This window comes from Sphaerodactylus townsendi, linkage group LG07 (genome assembly GCF_021028975.2).
Source record: "Sphaerodactylus townsendi isolate TG3544 linkage group LG07, MPM_Stown_v2.3, whole genome shotgun sequence".
NCBI classification, from domain to species: Eukaryota; Metazoa; Chordata; class Lepidosauria; order Squamata; family Sphaerodactylidae; genus Sphaerodactylus; species Sphaerodactylus townsendi.
In genome coordinates, this window is record NC_059431.1 from 69,794,244 (window position 1) to 69,812,268 (window position 18,025).

General features: G+C 37.9%; 1 pseudogene; it reads left to right on the plus strand.

Moving 5' to 3' along the window:
• Positions 1–11,286, plus strand: part of LOC125436995 — a 40,660-nt pseudogene extending 29,374 nt beyond the window's left edge.
• The last annotated feature ends 6,739 nt before the right edge of the window (positions 11,287–18,025 follow it).

Consider the following 18,025-nt stretch of genomic DNA (forward strand, 5'->3'; position numbering starts at 1 on the left):
ATGGCCTCGAGAAAAAAGCAACCAATAGACTTCCAAATCTTTACAATGAAGAACCTGCGTGTTCCAGTTGTTTCTGGTAAGGCCAGCTGCACAGGGAACAAGTCCTGTTACTCCTGTGGGGATGCCCATGATATCTGCCTCTACTGATGCCTCAATTGATGCTGCATTTCCCACCCCTCTCGACTTATCACAGCGGAGTCCAATAAAGTTTTCCCAGTTTTTTTGTGGTAAAATTAGGTGCCTCAACTTATATGCGGAGATGCGACCTATACCCAGTATATCACGGTAATCATCTGGCAATAACATGCTTTGCAAGAGTAATTCCTCTCTCCTTACTGTTCAACATTTTGTAAGTCCTAGAGTCTTTGATGGGATAGTCATTTACTTGCGGAGGCACATTACAACACACACTGGGAGATGACTAACTCAAATCCCGGAGGTGATATTTTATCCAGCATAAAATGTTTTTTCTGTCCCTGGTTCATGTTGGTTTGTCAGAGGAAATGTCTATTGTGCAATCTTGCACTTAAGCTTATGCTGTGGACTAGTAGAGATTGGTTTTCATTCTCTCTTGATGTGTGAAGCTTTAAAGGTTCATCTTTGGTCTTCTGTGCAGGCACACATTGGGAGTGTTGCACATGCAAGGCTAAGCCTGAAGTGAAGTTCTTAAGTTTCAACAGTAGAGGAGGTGCTCCAGTGGCCTCTGGTTTCATGCATGTTTCTTTCTAAAAGGCACTAGACTGGCGTTAATGGCCCAAGCCCTCTCTCCAGTTCCTTCTTCAGTTGCTATGGAGGAAGGAGTTCGAGTCGAGGCTTAAGTCTTTTTTCAATTAAGCATTAGGCTGTTTCTCCCCACTCACTTACAATGGGTGGTGAGGAGAGGTGACCTTGGGCAGAGCAGCTGGCATGGCCCATGGAGTTTATTTTAAAAATGTACAGGTTACCAAAGCCACAAAATGACCCATACTGATGGAATACACCCTTTGTTTCTTGTGCCTGGGAGAGTTCCACAACGAACCAGTCTGCAAAATTTTTCAGCCAGTTCCCTACAAAGGCCAGAGAATTGGACAGGGCTTCTAAAATTAAAAGCAGCCTTGTATGAGGAAGTCGCACTGTATTGCTGTGTGAATGTGATGGGGAAGCACCCTGTGTCAGAGGGACCAAGAATAAAAATCATCCCTATGAAAGGTCAACTGATTCAGTTCTATTGAGCAGGATTTTGACGGATCCAGAGACACATCAAATAGATGACAAGAGGGAGGTGTCGGCTCAAGGCTCAGAACCACCAACCAAGAACTCAAAACAAAGATGTGAAGACCAAGCAGTCAGCAGGCAGTCTTAAGAGCGGGGTAGCTGGAGAGCTTGATTAGAGTGATGTCACCTATTATTTGAAATGCCTTCAGTGAGATAGCAGACACCAGCACTTTCCACGCGTCTTGCGAGGGAACGAAGCTTTGGAACTGAGGAGCTAGTGCTGGAACCAAAGAGTTTTATTGATTTGGAACTGAGGATGGAACTGATAAAGGGGGAGCCTGTGCTGCAAAAGAGCTGCAGAGGCAAATGTCGGCTGCTGAGATATACCTTAATACAATTTGCTGCACCATCACCAGTTTTTCAACAGCAGGAACATTTGTGCTTTGGGCTTTGGGAAGAGACCATGATTTTGGATTTTTTTTCACTATTAATGATTAAATGGTTTTTTTTATATGAGTATTGGAGTGCAAAGCATTGATATAGCACGTTAGAAGACCCTTTCTTTGTTCTAAGATAGAATCATTGTTATCTATCAGCTTTATAGAGGTAAAGAGTAGGGTGGTATGTATCAAAGTCTTGGAGGGGTGACCATCATCTGAGTTTGAAGTGATGTTTGGAAGAGATCATTAGACAAGGTTGAATAATAGGTGAGGGGCTAAAGTGCCATCCTTGTTTGACTCCTTTGGAATTTGGAATTTTGGTTTGTTAAATTGCCATTTTGGGAATATCCTGATTTGACGAGGTGTTGGCAGGATATAATTTTATAAGTAAAATGCGTCGCCAACAACCTTTGATCAATTCCTAGATCATAACGCATTTTTCCATAGGTGACAGTAGAGATGAAAGCAGCCTTAAGATAAAAAAGACTTCTGAGGAATAGATTTGCCCTCTGTTTAATATATTTCTGCTTAATATATTTCTTACCTTAAAGAAAAGATAGAGACTAAACAATAATGATCCAAGGTGGATTTTGCTCCTTGCTTAAAATCCAATCTACTCAGAGCCCTAAAATATATTTATTTGCCACTATCCAGTTAGTGTAAGGATCTGTTGGCAAAGATGCTTGGCACACTTAACTTGCCTATGATTGATAACAAGCTTGGTTTGTAGAAGGGATTTTTTTTTTAGGCCTGCTCAGCACTCCCAGTATAAAATTTTTTTAGGAATAAGTAGTGTATGTATGTCCTTAACAACATGGTTGGATGATGGGAGGGATAGACTTTGGCATAAGAAAAAATTACATGATGTAGTGGTCACATTGGATGCATTACTTACAGACTACAGGGGAGCATGTTGTGGGGGGGTTATCGCGAGGGTTTACAAAGGTACAAGGCACTTGAGAAAAGGTATGCATATAAATGTTTTAGAACGAGGAGCGGAGGTGAAGCTGAATTAAAAGAAGTTACTTATGACTATTTAGTTTCATACCATTTCAATACCATTTTAACAGGATTGATTCTTTTTTGAGACCAAAGTCCAGCATGGCAACCAGAATCCAGCCATTATCTCAATGTTTATTTTCTAACACAAACTACAGACTTTCAGCTTTGCTTGGAATTTGCCTTACTTATTCTAATACATTGTTGTAATCTTATGCCATCTTGTGGACTTGCTGGGATTGCAGACTGGCGAAACTTAAGGCCAATTTTAAAACCCTTTTGGAAGACAAATGACCTTGAATTGCTGAATACGTTATTTGTGTATTGTCTGAGATCACAAATAACCTTGCTGATTTTCTTCTCTTTTGTGCTCTTTTTAAAATCTTTTTTGACTTTTGATCTTTTAAAACTTTTTTTTAATGTAATTTTGAACAATTGGACTTTTCAGACCCCTCTAACATACTTAAAATTATACTAAACTTGGTTTTGCTTACTGTACTTATCAGGATTAATATACTAATATTCCCCCTTTTGAGTTTAAAGAATTTGATCCCTCCCCAGTATCATCCCTATTGTCTTTAGCTACTGTTTTTTATTTACTCCTATCTCAGTGTTATTATCCTATTATTATTTTTTGCTGTATTCTTAATGTTCACTTTTAAGAAATTAGAAATTGAATTGTTCATTGTTGACTTAATATTCCAAGAGATAATATTCTATGCTTAACAAAACTAGATTTGGAATAACTATATATACACACACACATACACAGAGAGAGAGAGTATTTGCGAGATGTATATATAATATATCAATTTCATTGTTTCAAATTCCAAGATGAGTGTTATACTGACTATAGAATATTGTTTACGGACAGAATTGAAGTTCTAGGAAGAGTTAACAACAATCTGCATTTAGAGAATTATCAGAGACAATTGGCAAAAAAAGATCTTGGAAGGCTTAATTGTGGAATTTTAGAAGGCTGTATTCTAGTCGGACACAATTTCCTCAACACTGAACAAATTTGTAAACTCAACAAGAGATTTTCTGTAAGAAATAAAATACCAAGAGATATAGTGAAATTTGTGTACAGGAAAACTAAAGATTTTATTCTTAAGAGGCAACAATTTCAACCATTTATTGTGGAAAAGATTGAGAAATCAATCTTCCAAGACTTATCAGGCACACTTTTGAATAAAAGGAAAGAATTCCATTTTCATTGGAAGTGGATTTAACTACTGAGAAAACAAAACTGTACAACAAGCCAGACAATTAGTAATGCAACTCATAAGTGAAGATCTGTTCAAAGACCACAGACCTGACTCCAAAAAGAATCAGCCCAAAAAGACCACAGAACCACATCCAAAAAGAACCAACTCGACCCACAAGAAGAAAAATCTAGTGAAGCAGCAGTTCTTCTTCTGAATAATTGATTATTAAGATTTTTTCAGTTAATGTCAACTGTTTGAATTCTCCATCTAAGAGAACTAAAATGCTTAAGCAAAATGCATACTTCATCTGTATTCAAGAAACTCACATTGAAACTCAACATGAATATTTATTAAATATTAAGAAATTAGGCAACACATATATAGCTTCAACAAACAGTAATAAAAGGGGTGTTGTCATCTATATTAAAAATCAGAAGATCACAATAGTCAAAGAATTTACAAACCCAGGTACAAGATTTATTTTGTTAACTTAATTTGCCAGATCTTAAAGCATGTGTTTTAATAAACATATATGCCCCAATAATGCAAGAAAAATTATTTGAAAAACTCTTCCAAGTTATTTTAGATTTCTAGGAGGATGAATTAATACTAATTGGAGTTATGAATGCAGTATTAGACCCAAACATTGAAAAGATAGATATTCTACCACAGACCTCCACAGATTACACCAATTTGAAATCTTACTAAGAACAACCAGACATGGACAAAGAAGACTGAGAGTGGCCGCTGATAGGTGCCCCCACCTCCCCCTACATTTTGGGCCCATTACCATCTATGGGCCCACTCTTCTTCTCCCCTTCTGGGAGAGTTTAGTAGGAATTGTTACGGGCATTGCTGTCTGTTGTTTATTATTAATTGCTGCATTTTTAACTTAATTTATTTATAGTCTATTATGTACCTGTTATTTTATGCTGTTCACCGCCCAGAGCCCTTCGGGGGTTGGGCGGTCTATAAGACTGAAAAATAAATAAAAAATAAATAAATAAATAAATTTGGTTGATGATTTGATGTTACAGAAAGAAGTGGTAAAACAATGACTAACAGATTTAGAAGAATTCTTTAAAATCAGTAAAATTGATTTGCCAATTAAAACAATTTGTGATGGAAGCAAAGCATGTATGAGAGGTAAATTAATTGCCATAGCATCCAAACAGGAAAAAAAAAGATAAGCATCAAAAGATAGAAAACATCAAGGACTGGATAAAAGATTTGGAGGAAAAACATAAAAAGGTACAGAATAAGAAATATTCAAGGAGATCAAGATTTAAAGACTCAATTAGACTTATTTGAAACAAAGGTAATGCAACACACACACACCGCATTTTTAAAACAGAAAAAGTTTGAACAAGCAAACAAACCTGACAAATTTTTGGCATACCATGTACAAAAGCAAATAGAAAGATAGTCAATTAATACATTTTTAGAAAATGATAAAACAAGTATGATAGAAAAAGAAATCCCCATTGTTATTGAATTTGGTACCAGAAATGATGGAATCCACAATAAGATAAGACTTCAAAATTAAAGAATTTCAAGTTGATAATGAGGGATTTAAACTGAAATGCTATGAAGATGATGTAGTATTAATTATCATTGACCTCTAACAATAAGTTAAATGTCTGATGGAAATAATTGATCTATTGATCTCTTTCTAGCTGTAAAAGCAATAGAAATAAAACTAGGATTATTCTAAATCCTCCAATGAGCAAGAAGTACAGAAAGTCCAGGAATTTACAAACTGTGATGTTTACTCCGAAACTGTGAGATACTTGGGTATATACATAACCAGACATAAGGATATGTTATTTAAATACATTTATTTAGTTGCTTGGGGGGAAAAAAGAAGTCATACAAAGATGGTTTAAATTAAAATTATCAGGGTTTGGAAGAATACCAGCAATTAAAATGAATGTTTTGCTTAAATTAATTATTTTTGTTTCAAATGCTACCGATATTTATTATCATTAAACACCCAAGACAAAGAATAATTAAATTAGAGACATATAATTTGAAGGCTGGTATACAGAAGTATATATGGCCAGAAAAATCATCTTATCTGAAAGAAGCATATCAGAAAGAAAAATGTTATAATGAAAGTTTTTTTTTGGAATACAAATAAAGATGCATAAAGACATTTGGAATAGGATAAAGACACATAAACATCTCCGCATACCAACTTCACCTTTAGTGTCTCCTATAGAATCCTATTATGAAGTGAACACCTCAAAGAATAACAATCCTATATTATACAAAGGTATGATTAACAATCAAGGGAAAATCAAATCGTGGCAAGAAGTCGAGCAAGAAGGGGAAAATATTCAATTTTCAAATTGTTTCAATATTAATGAGAAATTTAAAGACAACAGGAGGTGTTCTGAGAAAAATGACAGAATTTGACAAAGAAATTGATGAACGAAAAGAACACTAAATAGGAAGCATTTATAAGATACTACTTAAACCTGATTCAAAAAGTGAACAAGTCAAGAATTGTATCATAAAATAAATGCAAAATTTTCAAGAAGACATCAGTTTTCAGCATTGGGGAAAAATCGAATTTACCACCAGTCAACCACTGAAAGAAACTTGGTATAAGATGTTTTATAGATGGTGTATGACCCCAGAAGATATTTTAAAACGGACAAAAAATACAAAGCCATGTCCTGGAAATGCCAAGAGAAACCTGGTGGACTTGTAATAAGATTTAAAAAATCTGAATACTAATCCATACAGAAGTGCAGAAAATATTAAAGACTAAATTCCGAATGGACCCAAAAGCTATGTTGGGTATTTCCCCTGAAAATCTACCTAAAAGGTATAAAGAAGTATTTTTGTACCTATCAACCTCAGCAAAAACCACTATTGCTTCTACTTGGAGAAGCATTTATTTGCAAGAGATCTGAAAGGAAAAAACTGTATTGTTGTATTGTGAAACGAAACCAGTTTTGCAAATAGAGGATGGCTACATGAATTTAAAGAAAAATGAGAGTTTTATTCTAAGTATTATAGTGTATAAAGCATTATTCAATTTGGAGAGTAGTTATGCTTTTAATATATACTTAGGGTGTAATGAGCATATTTCTTTAACAGTTAATAGTTACTAATATTGATAAGTAATTTCAAATTAATTACAAAATTGCAGGAAAGAGTTGTTATTTTATGAACCAAAATATTGTTACTCCTTATTTTGAATTGTTTTTTAATTCCTTTAGTATTGTTGATAATTAATGCAGATCCATCCTTTATGGTATTCATAAAGACTCACAGAAAGCTATTTAAAGTGAATATTCCATTTTCCCTGCAAAAGGCAGGAAGGGAAAGACCCCTTCCCAAGACCTAAGCAATGGAACTAAAGTTTGTAATAAGCAATACAGTTGCACGGCAGTGCAACTACAGCCGTGGGAAAATGATTTTCCCTTTGGGCCTTTCATTGCCATGATCCAGATAAAGCTGCTTTAACACTTCAGGAGGTTCCAGGTCTTATAGTTAATACCTCAGATTAACATTCCAGACTTCCATTTATGAAAAAAAGAAATTTGACCAAAGATTGTTTAATACAGTTATCTGTCTGCTGTGTTTCACGCTAATACTACATTAGTAGCTAATTGTACCTTTCTATAAGAAGATTATGAAAACAGTTTGACCAGGTGCAGCAATTTTCTGGCTAACTTCAGATGTCTTTAAAGTTGGTGGGGTGTTTTGTCATCTTTTTAAAAGCATTATTTATAATGAAGGAAATATGGTAAAAATGGAAGATATTAAAAGCTATCCTATATAAAACCAAACTTAGGATAAGTTAGTTTAATAACACTTTAATAGGTTTTCAAAATATGTTCAAAATTATTTTTATTTAGAAAGCGCCTAAAATGATTACACCATAAAGAGGACCTCTTCAAAGGCTTACAGTTGTTGTTGTTGTTTTTATAAAGATGCACCTTCAAAAATTGGAATCTACATATAATCCTCAGCAGATATATTTTTTTAGCATACATGATGTTTTGTGTAGAGAACCCCTTTCACAGAAACAACTGTCCTTTAGTCACTGTAACAGCCATGCCAGAATCACATTACTATGAACATATCTGTCAGTTCAGTAAGTATAATAGTTTTTTTTCCTAATCTCAGATTCTTGTAAAGCTATTTTAATATACATTGATAAACAATATACAACTGATAAAGCAGTGCTCTCCTGTGTTTTGTAGGGCTGTTAAATTATAATCTGCATGATCCACTCCAACATTAAATAATTTTAAATTTTCATTCATTTCAGTGGGTGGTATGTAGCTGTTTCAGTGACTCACTGGTGGAAAAATCAAAAGGCTTAATTGTGCCTGGATTGCACTCAGTGAATGTTAGAATGTGGATAAATGTCTATTTGTATGTTCATACATTCTCTTAATATATAAAAATGTTGCCAACAGTTACCTGAATTGCTAGAATGTATGTCATGTTTTTAAATCTTATTTAGAGTTTCATAGTACTTCACTTCTAAGTTATTTCCAACAGTGAATGTATCATTCTTCTTTATGTTGTTTTTAGGAAACCGTCCTTATATTTTCTTATCTGCTCGTGTACATCCTGGAGAAACTAATGCAAGCTGGGTTATGAAGGGAACACTGGAATATCTCATGGGCAATAATCCCACAGCCCAGGCTTTACGAGAATCTTATATTTTTAAAATTGTTCCAATGCTTAACCCAGATGGAGTTATCAATGGAAAGTAAGTTTTTTAAAGTTTTTAGCTGCATTTAGAAATTGAATTAAGGAAAATGCTTGTCACTAACACTCCTATCTCCTTTGAGAGGCCTAAGCACATACCCTTACATTAGGCCATAGGACGTACTGATCATTTGATGGACTTTCTCATCAGAATCTTCAGCAACAATTATAATAGTGAATTACCAAACCAGCATTCATGCAACAATCTTAGTTCATCATCAGTCTTCTATGCAATTCCACATTGGGACTGCCCATATCCAGGCCAAGCCATGGTGAAGATCTCAAGCTTAACAGTGGAGGGCATTCTAATAACCATTGGTCACATTCCCACTTGCCACTCAACCACATAAGACCAACCATCTGACACCCTCTCCCTCAGTTTTTTCTTCACTGCCATGGAAGAAAGTTCACTCAAGCTTTGCTCTTTGTAAGATTTTGACTGTTATTTTTAAAGGGATTGCACAATACCAGTAGTAATCCCACAATGCCAATTGTAATCCCACAATGGCCATTGTCATTAGTGTTGTTACAGTTAATGGAGAAACCCTTTAAATTACTAGTAACTAACTCACTGACTCTATTATCAATGAAGGCCTGTTTTTAGCACCATAACTTCTGCAAGGAGGGAGAGAGAGTTGGCAGCATTAAGTATTGAATTGTCCTGTTTAGAAGTTTTTGATGGTAAGGCGGTGTTGCATCCATCTTTAGAATTTCTACCAAAAGTGGTATCAAGATTTCACACGACACTATATTTTTTCTGAACCAACAATCAGAGACTGAAAGGTGATTACATAGTCTGGTAGCAAGGATGATGTCAGGCAGAGCCAATACCTTTTATTTACACCAGAACAAGAGATTTTTTAGGAGGGATAAGGTTTCCATTTGTCTCTCCTCCAGGAGGTTCAAGAGGCAAGAGGGCTTTCCGCAAACTTTCTCAAGATGGATAGTGAGCACAATTATGTTGTGTTGTAACCTGGCAAAGGTGTCTGTCCTGTTAGTTCATGCTCACACAACTAGGGCACAAGCATCATTGGTGATGGTTTGAAGTGAAGTGCCAATCTAGAACTCTGCCCACCTCCTGATAAGGTGTAGATTGGTAAGGTGTAGAATCCTGAAGTGGGAGGGCACAGAAGACCGAAGATGAAGTCAGGGTTGCTTTTACCTATAATTGATGTTCAAGGTCTTTTGTGCAGACACACATGCCCTCCCTCCTGCCCTACTTGGAGTTCTGTGGAAGTGGTTCTTGTTGTGGCTCAGGTGGAACTGAGGAAGAGGGTGACGGGCAGTTGGTCTTGTGCACATGAGCAACAACTATTAGAATGCCCTTTACTGTTAAGCTCGAGATCTTCATCATGGCTCAGCCTGCACATGTACAGTCCCAATGTGTACCTGCACAGAAGACTTCAATGAACATCAATTACAGGTAAGTGCAACCCTGTCTAACCTAAGTATATGCACTTTTGAAGGGACAGGTTTTTGTGTGAAGCACTCTTTGTATACATATACAAGGCAGAGTTGGTTGGGTATTTCTCCTTTACAGTGTTGAGGAGAAGACTACAGTACCTCTTAAAACATAGATCTATCTGACATAATGTTTTGCTGTATATAAGTGGCAATGGTGGGGAAGTATTGTTCCTCCTAGAAAGGTAAGATAAACTGTGACTGAAACAGAAGTGGATTGAAAAACCTTCATTTCTTTTAGAAAAGAGTTGTCTTATGTTGCCTTCAATGCAGCCTCCATTATCGTTTCAGATTTAGGTGGCAGTCTTCTCTTTCAAAAATTTGGGCCAGCATTTAATGTCATTTCAAGAATTGTACTCATCTTTGGGCTTAATGTTTCCATTATCATCCTTAGATTATCCCCAACTAAGAACCATAACTACCACTATGCTTGACTACCATAAAATAAGGGAATTTTTAAAAATCTAGTGGGTAGAATAAAAGAGTTTACAGAACATTCTGAAGACTGAACTACCTACAAGGTGTTGACAATCATCCAGCGTCTGACCCTTCATTCTGTAGTGGATTGATTGCCTTCCTAAAGCTGAAGAGAATAAGAATGACATGCATTTTTTCATGATTTTTTGGTACAGAATAAGCAGAGTGCTGTATCCATCATGGTTGTTATAACATATGTAAAATATGTATTGCCACATTTATTTTAAAATCTTATTTCTAGAATTTTCTTTCTGACTGTAGTTATGTAGAAAGGTATTTCAAATTGTCTATTTACAGCTTTTTTGATGTGCATTATTTTTTTAATTTTTGGCAAAATTTGTTTCCTGTAGGTTTGCTGCTAAATGTGGTCCATGCCCAACTCTCCCTAACCTTTTGTTGTCAGAAACCAAGACATGAAGGCTGGCAATGTTGTTCTGGTTGCCAGCAACACCATCAATAACCATTCTGGAGCAAAAAATAGCATTTTAAAAATATTATTTTGCCTAATAATAAAGATGTAGAGGGATTTTTCATGAGTACAAAATAGAATTGAGTACATTAATCTATTTGAAGAGGAAAATCTTTTCTTTAAGTTGATGAAATCTTATTAAGATTGTATTTTTCCTACAGCCATCGTTGTTCTAACTTAAGCGGGGAGGACTTGAATAGACAATGGCAAAACCCCAACTTAGATCTGCATCCTACAATTTATCATGCCAAGGGCCTCCTCCGAGTATTTGTCTGCTATAAAACGTTTGCCACTTTGGTAAGCTGGTTTACCTTGTTCTGTTCACTGAAAGTCATTCTATCATTGCATGAAAATGGCACTCCTTGCATTCTGTAAAATGTTATACTTAAAGGCTAACAGATCTTTCCTAGAAATTTTTGCAACTCATTCCATCACATCCCATTCTGTTTGTTCTTTAAAATATCATCCATTATTGTAGCTGTAGCATATGTGAATATTCCCAGGAAAAAAAGCACTAGAGTATATTTTTACTTACTCTCTTTAGAATGATGTAGTTGAAGTTACAAAGGCTTCTTTCAAGTGATTAGAAGCAAATGTTAAAGTCCTTGTGGGTTGTAGGAAGCATGTGTTCTTGGTCTGGGTGAAGTCCAAAGTAGGCAAGATGGGGACTGTCTTGTTCCTCACACATAAAAGAGATTTGTGTGTTGTTGGGAAGGGGAAAGTGCCCTAACTGTACTTTATTACAAGGGAATCCATAGGTGGCCGGAAGCTGAAAGCCTCCTCCTTGCACCTTGTTTCCCTGCACTCTGTCATTACTTCAATCCCAGAACATAAACTACAGGAGAGGGCTGAGGAAAGATTCAATATGCTTTTCACCTTTTTAAATCTCAAAAATCAACCACTTTATTTATTTAATTCATTTGTAACCCACCTTTCTTTCCAGTAGGGACCCAAAACGGTTTACAGTATCCCTCCTCTTCTCCATTAAATCCTCTCAATCCTGTATTAGGTAAGATCAGGTTGACTGAAGCGTGACTAGCCTCAGGTCCATGGAGATAGCTTCCGTGGCACAAGAGTGGATTTGAACATAGGGTCTTCCAGTTACTAGTCAAAACAGTCTTAACTTCTACTACACCCCACTGGCTGTACCTTATGAATGGGACAGACCCATGAAGAACAGGTTCCTGGTGCTATCATGTCTAATGTTTTTTCTTTCAGCAAAGGGGGGAAAATAAATGTATCCAGGGGCAACTGAATGGTAGGAGTGTAAAGACCTTTCAGGGACATTAACATCATTTTTCCTTGGAATTAATCACTAGAAGATTCTTAACAATTTAACAGTTTAACAATTTATCAGGGGATAGTGCCACCTTACTCCAGCACCACCCACAGTTTGAGAAGCCCAAAAAGTTTTTTTTTAAAAAAAAACTTTACCTGTATACCTCCCCATGGGGAAAACGGAGATATGCCACATAAAATATGTAGGTATCTCAGAGCCTGGGCCAGTCAGCACAAGGGGGGGCTAAAGCAAGGCAGTGAAAACCAACTAAGGTCAGTTCCACAGCAGGAAGCTCCCACCATGCCCCCACACCTGTGTAGCTTAGGGCAGCATGCAGGCGCAGACAGAGAACTGGGCACCATGTCTGGAGTGTCCCAAGGAACCAGCTGATTTGCCTCTCTCCCCATGCAGGGTGTGCCCCAGGAAGAACAAATTCATGCGAGTGTGTAAGCCTCCCCCCCTCTGACTTTTGCTACCAATGTTGTTGCAGTTTGTTCTCTTGCCTCCCTTGTTTTACATCAGTTGATAGCATGAGAACTTATTATTAATAAAACAGACAAAGCAGATTAATAGAAGACAAGATGGAGATCAAACATTTATTTTTTGAAGAGCTGGTGGAGTTGGGAAAAACCATCTCTTTTTTGACTGTAGTTATGTGAAAGTTATTTCAAATGCTCAAGTCAAGGATGTAGGTAAGGTAAGGGGTTCCGGAGTTGAAACCCCTGCATTACATGTCCAAAGCTTCACGGCCCCGTTTGTTGGTTTGTTGAGTATTTTTTTGAGTGTTTTTCAGTTTTTTGGCCTGCAGGGGGCTGCAGCTTTTAGACTACAAAGCACCAAAAAATTTCAGAATGTTTTGGGAGACTCCCCTGATGACACTACACAGGGGTTGGTGAGGTTTTGGCTTTTTTTTTTTGTGGGGGGGTCCAAAGTTATGTGAAAGCCTCTCAAAAAGGGTGCCCCATCCCCCATTGTTTCCAATGGGAGCTATTACGAGATGGGAGACTCGCCTTTGAGGGTCCATAACTTTGGACCCTCTAAACCTAAACTTCACCAAAACTGGAAGGAGGTATCATTTGGAGAGTCTCTTACTGATACCACCAGATTTTGTGTAAGTTTGGTCCAGGTGGTCCAAAGCTATGGACTCCCCAAAGGGGTGCCCCCCATCCCCCATTGTTTCCAATGGGGGAGCCAGTAGAAGATAGGGGCTACACCTTTGAGGGTCCATAACTTTGAACCCCATGAATAAACTTCACCAGACCTGGTTGGTATCATCCAAAACTGATCTCTTACTGACTCTACCACCCAGGTTTTTGTGAAGTTTGGTCCAGGGGGGCCCAAAGTTATGGACTCCCCCAAAGAGGTGCACCATCCCCATTGTTTCCAATGGGAGCAAATAGAAGATGGGGGAGCTATACATTTGAGGGTCCATAACTTTGGATTCCCTAAATCAAACTTTACCAAAGCTCCCTGGGTGGTATCATCAGGAAAGTCTCCTAAAAGGAAATACCCTGAAAGTTTGGTGCTGCTAGTTTAACAATTGCACCCCTGACAGCAGAGCAACCCCAAATTTCCCCAGATTCTCACTTTTAAAATCCCCTCCCTCCGGCATGAAGTTAAAGAGGGGAGGGAATCTGAAGTCTCTAGTTTAAACATTGAAAGTGATGCTGTTTCAGGGTGGGTGAGAATCCACCACAAACCAGCATCACTTTCAATGTTGTTTTAACTAGGGCCCCCAGATTTTCCCTTTAAAGTGGATTTAAGAGGAGAATTTGGGCTCTCTAGTTCAAACACCATCGAAAGTGATGCTGTTGGGGGTAGATTCCAGCATCACAGCGGCCGCCCATCCCCCCCCGCATAAAACTCAGATTTTGCACTGGGCTCAATTTTGCTCCCTAGCTACATCTCTCTGCCCTGAAGGGGAGGGCAGAAGGGGGCTGCTGGCTGGGAGCCCATTTGGTGGTGGGGGGACAGGAGCAGGGCAGGGCACGGGGGCAGGAAGTCTGCCATCCCCGGCCTCAGAGAACTGCTTTTATAAAGCACTGATGCTGGGTAGGCGGGGCTTAGGGAATGTGTGGCCATACCCCAGGGTTGGGTGGGGGAGGGGCCCCACCCCCCAAAACCCACCCATAAAAAATCTATACCACCTACCTTCCTGGCTCAAGTTAAAATAGCACTTTTTGATGTGCATTATTTTTTAATTTTGGCAAAGAATTGATTTTATTGTTAGGTTTACTGCTTGATTATCATGTGGTCATTCTTAAAGAAGAATGTGTTCATGTATGGCTGCAGTATCAAAAGGAGACAATGTGGCATACACAAATGTTAGTGCTGCTTCTTGCAATCTGATTGAAGATCCTAGGTTACAGGGTTGAAGCTTTATGTTTTATTATGGCTCTGTATATCCTTCCAAGCTATACACAGTAGCTATATCATTCATATTTAGATTTTTTGTTTTAATTCTTATAAGGCATTTACTGGTAAAAATATGTTTTCAATAACCTTGATATCAAATAATAAGGTACCATGCTGTTGTACATCCAATTTTTTTTAAAATGGAATTTATGCAGAAAAATGCTCCTAACAACAATGAATTAGTGTTCAACAACAGGATGCCTAGTTTGGCAAGAGTAGTATCCTCTTGTCAATCCCTCAGTTGAAAAATAAAAAAGTCTTGCTTGCAAGAGCCAGGATAATATCCTACCCTGATAGTTTAGAGAGCTGCAACTGGCTGGAAAAGACAGATGCTTGGCCAGGCTCAGGCTAATGGTTTTAATTCTGTTTGTAAATCCCCTTATTCTGTGAGGGATTCTGTGAGGGATTGTGAGGGATTGTGATACTATACAGTGGAGAAGAAATGATAAAAGCAAAACCTAGAAAACCAGTCCAAAAAGTATTCCACTGAAATATTTACTTATCCAGTTAGTGCTGTAGCTTAGTCCTGTAGTAGCTTACTAGGTATTAATCCTGGCTGAGAATGGAACCTGGTAGCCAATAAGGAGTCTGGAGCAGGCCTTTTGAGGGAATGTAGAAAACTTATTTGCCCTCAGGGTTGAGGCCTCAAAATTGAATTCTCTCTTCCTAAGAGTTTGGAGGAGAGAAGATTACTATATGATAAATGATAAGGATGAAATATTATTAATTAATTAAAGAAATCCAGAGAAAAAATACCTTGATGTGATGTGTTTTAGCTAGAATTCTTTGGTTGCAAGAATTTGATATGGTATTTCCCATCCACATTTTTTCAAAATGTTTTTCTTCTTTTTTTACCAGCACCTGTAAATTCCAATAGAATATGAAAAAAAAGGTATATATTGTCTTTTGGGTCACAAAATCATTTATCCTGCCTCAATTGAGTTACTTTAAAATAAACTCCCAATGTATCGAATCTTTATGTACAATATTCATGGATAGCCATCTTCAATGAAAACTCAATTGGGCAGCCTTAGGCAACAGGGAACAAAGCTCCCTCCTGAGTGGTAGACAGTGTCAAAACCTTCAGAAACTGTTTGAGGGCTTCTCTCCCAGCTCCTAGTTGGACTTCATCTGTGCAAGGACAGATTGTCTCTTCTGTGCTTTTATAGAGCTCTGAAACACACCAAGCTTTACAGACTTTTATCTTCCCCTCCATTCCCATTTATTATTATTCAAGGAGAGGGATTGGGCCTATGCCTACTACTTGGAGTCGTTGAAAATGAAGAAAATTTGTACCCACAGGCTAACAATGAAAACTTCAAAATAGTTATCCCACTGGAGTAGCTTTTGACTTTTAAGTAACTTAAATAAATTTATATTTTTACAAACAGTGATGACCATTAACGTTTTGGAAAATTGTTTTTCATTCTCCCATTGGAATTGATATATATAAACAAAAGCTAGAACGGACTCAGCAAAAGTAATCTCCAAGGTAAAATATATAACTTGGCTAGCCAGATTCTAAGATAATTAGCTCCAACTGGCCTCGTTAAACTTCCACGCGGCTGTTAAAGGCAGGTCAGGGTTTTTCAAATACAATAATGGTTACAATCAGTTGAGGACAAGCAGCTCTGCAATTGGTTTGTTCTTATGCCTCTCCGAAATGTACTACTTGGAGTCAACATGAGTCATCTTTCCCAAAAAAACAAGGTTGTCTGGCACTTAGCTTCAGCTGAGGCACTTGGAGAGAGGGAGATGACCTCAGGGACTTCCTACTTTAATAAAGAGATTCTCCAGTTGTTCCAGCTTTTTCTGGGTAGACTAGTGAATTAAGCAGCTAGAGGCAGTGGTGGTGTTTTCTCCATGTTTTCTTTTCCCTTCCAGGGGAGCATACAAGCAGACATCATCCCTAAGGCAGGCTCGTCCAGTGGTAAGCTGTGTGTTTCAGCTTGGATGTGAAGAGGAATCATGGGCTCAATTGGTATTTTTCCTTAGCATTCCAGGATCATGATGTGCCAGTGGGCCTTGTACAGCCCACTTCTGGGAGGTTTCGGAGAGGCAGATGCCATTTTACACCTTCCCCTCTTTAAAGGCATTTGTCTATTTCCTTCTCCTAGATTTAGGACGAGGAAGTCAAGAGTAATTTCACCAACTCCAGATTTGTAGGGGAAGGATGCATAGTCCCCTAACCCACGTGTTGGTGAACCTATGGCACTCCAGATGTTCCACGGACTACTAATTCCCATCAGCCCAGCCCCTGACAGCAAAGGCCAATTGGAGTGCCATAGAGTTCACCACCACGAGGGTTAGCAGATGCCATGGGATTGCGCCACCACTGGTCCTAACCTATTAGCCTGAATGGATGAAATGAAAAAAAAAATGGAAATGTAGTAGCAGAAATCTTGGCTGCCTTTGGCAAAAAACCCTCATTCTTTTAAACAGAATTCTAAGAAAAAAATGTATTAAATAAAGAATGGCATTAATGGAATAAGGAAGTACAACTTGTAATCAGGGGAAAGAGAAACAAGCTTTCGACATGGCAGAAAAATGCACCTATATTCTGATTAGGAGCGTTATAGACTTTTCGGAAATCAACTTAAGCAAAGCAGATGTAATATGCACAACAAAAGGCTGCAATCATTTTCCAGCAGATTGTGTATGCCAAACTAGAAAACTTCAGAAGGAGTGAACATGGTATATCGACTTGCCTAATGATGTGTCAATGACTGACACAAGATATTGGCCATGTCTTTCAAGTCAAGGGATGCTGATATGGCAAGATCCTGAGCAAATCTGTAAACATCCTGGCAAGCTGGTGTGACTATTTCTCTAATATCAGCAATGACGAATTAGCACATCCACACATAATGAGAGCTGTCCTCCTATCTTCGACCCAGTCCCACAAATAGCACAGCCATGGAGAGTGAAGGAATCCATCAAAGAAAATGAAGAGTGGAAAGGCAACTGGTAACATAGCAATCAAGATCCTGGAAGATGCTTAGAGAAAATGAGTTGCCACATTCCTGGCAAAAGAAGCTGAGGCGATCTGTGAAGTGCTTCAACTATCGACCAGATTACCTAGGCTACCTTGCATCACCATGAAAATCTTTGAAAGGAGGATACTGGATCAGAGGCTCAGAAACCATGTAACAATCCTATCCAACCCATGCGGTTTGTTGTTAAAAGAAAGTTGGACCACTGATGCCATACACACTGCATGACTGTCAATGGAAAAGAAACACAGGGGAGAAAGAACAAACACATGACATTTTTTTGGACCTCGAAAAGAAACATTTGATTGAGTGCCACCACAGTTATCTGCCTTGTGACCTTTTATGGAACAAGA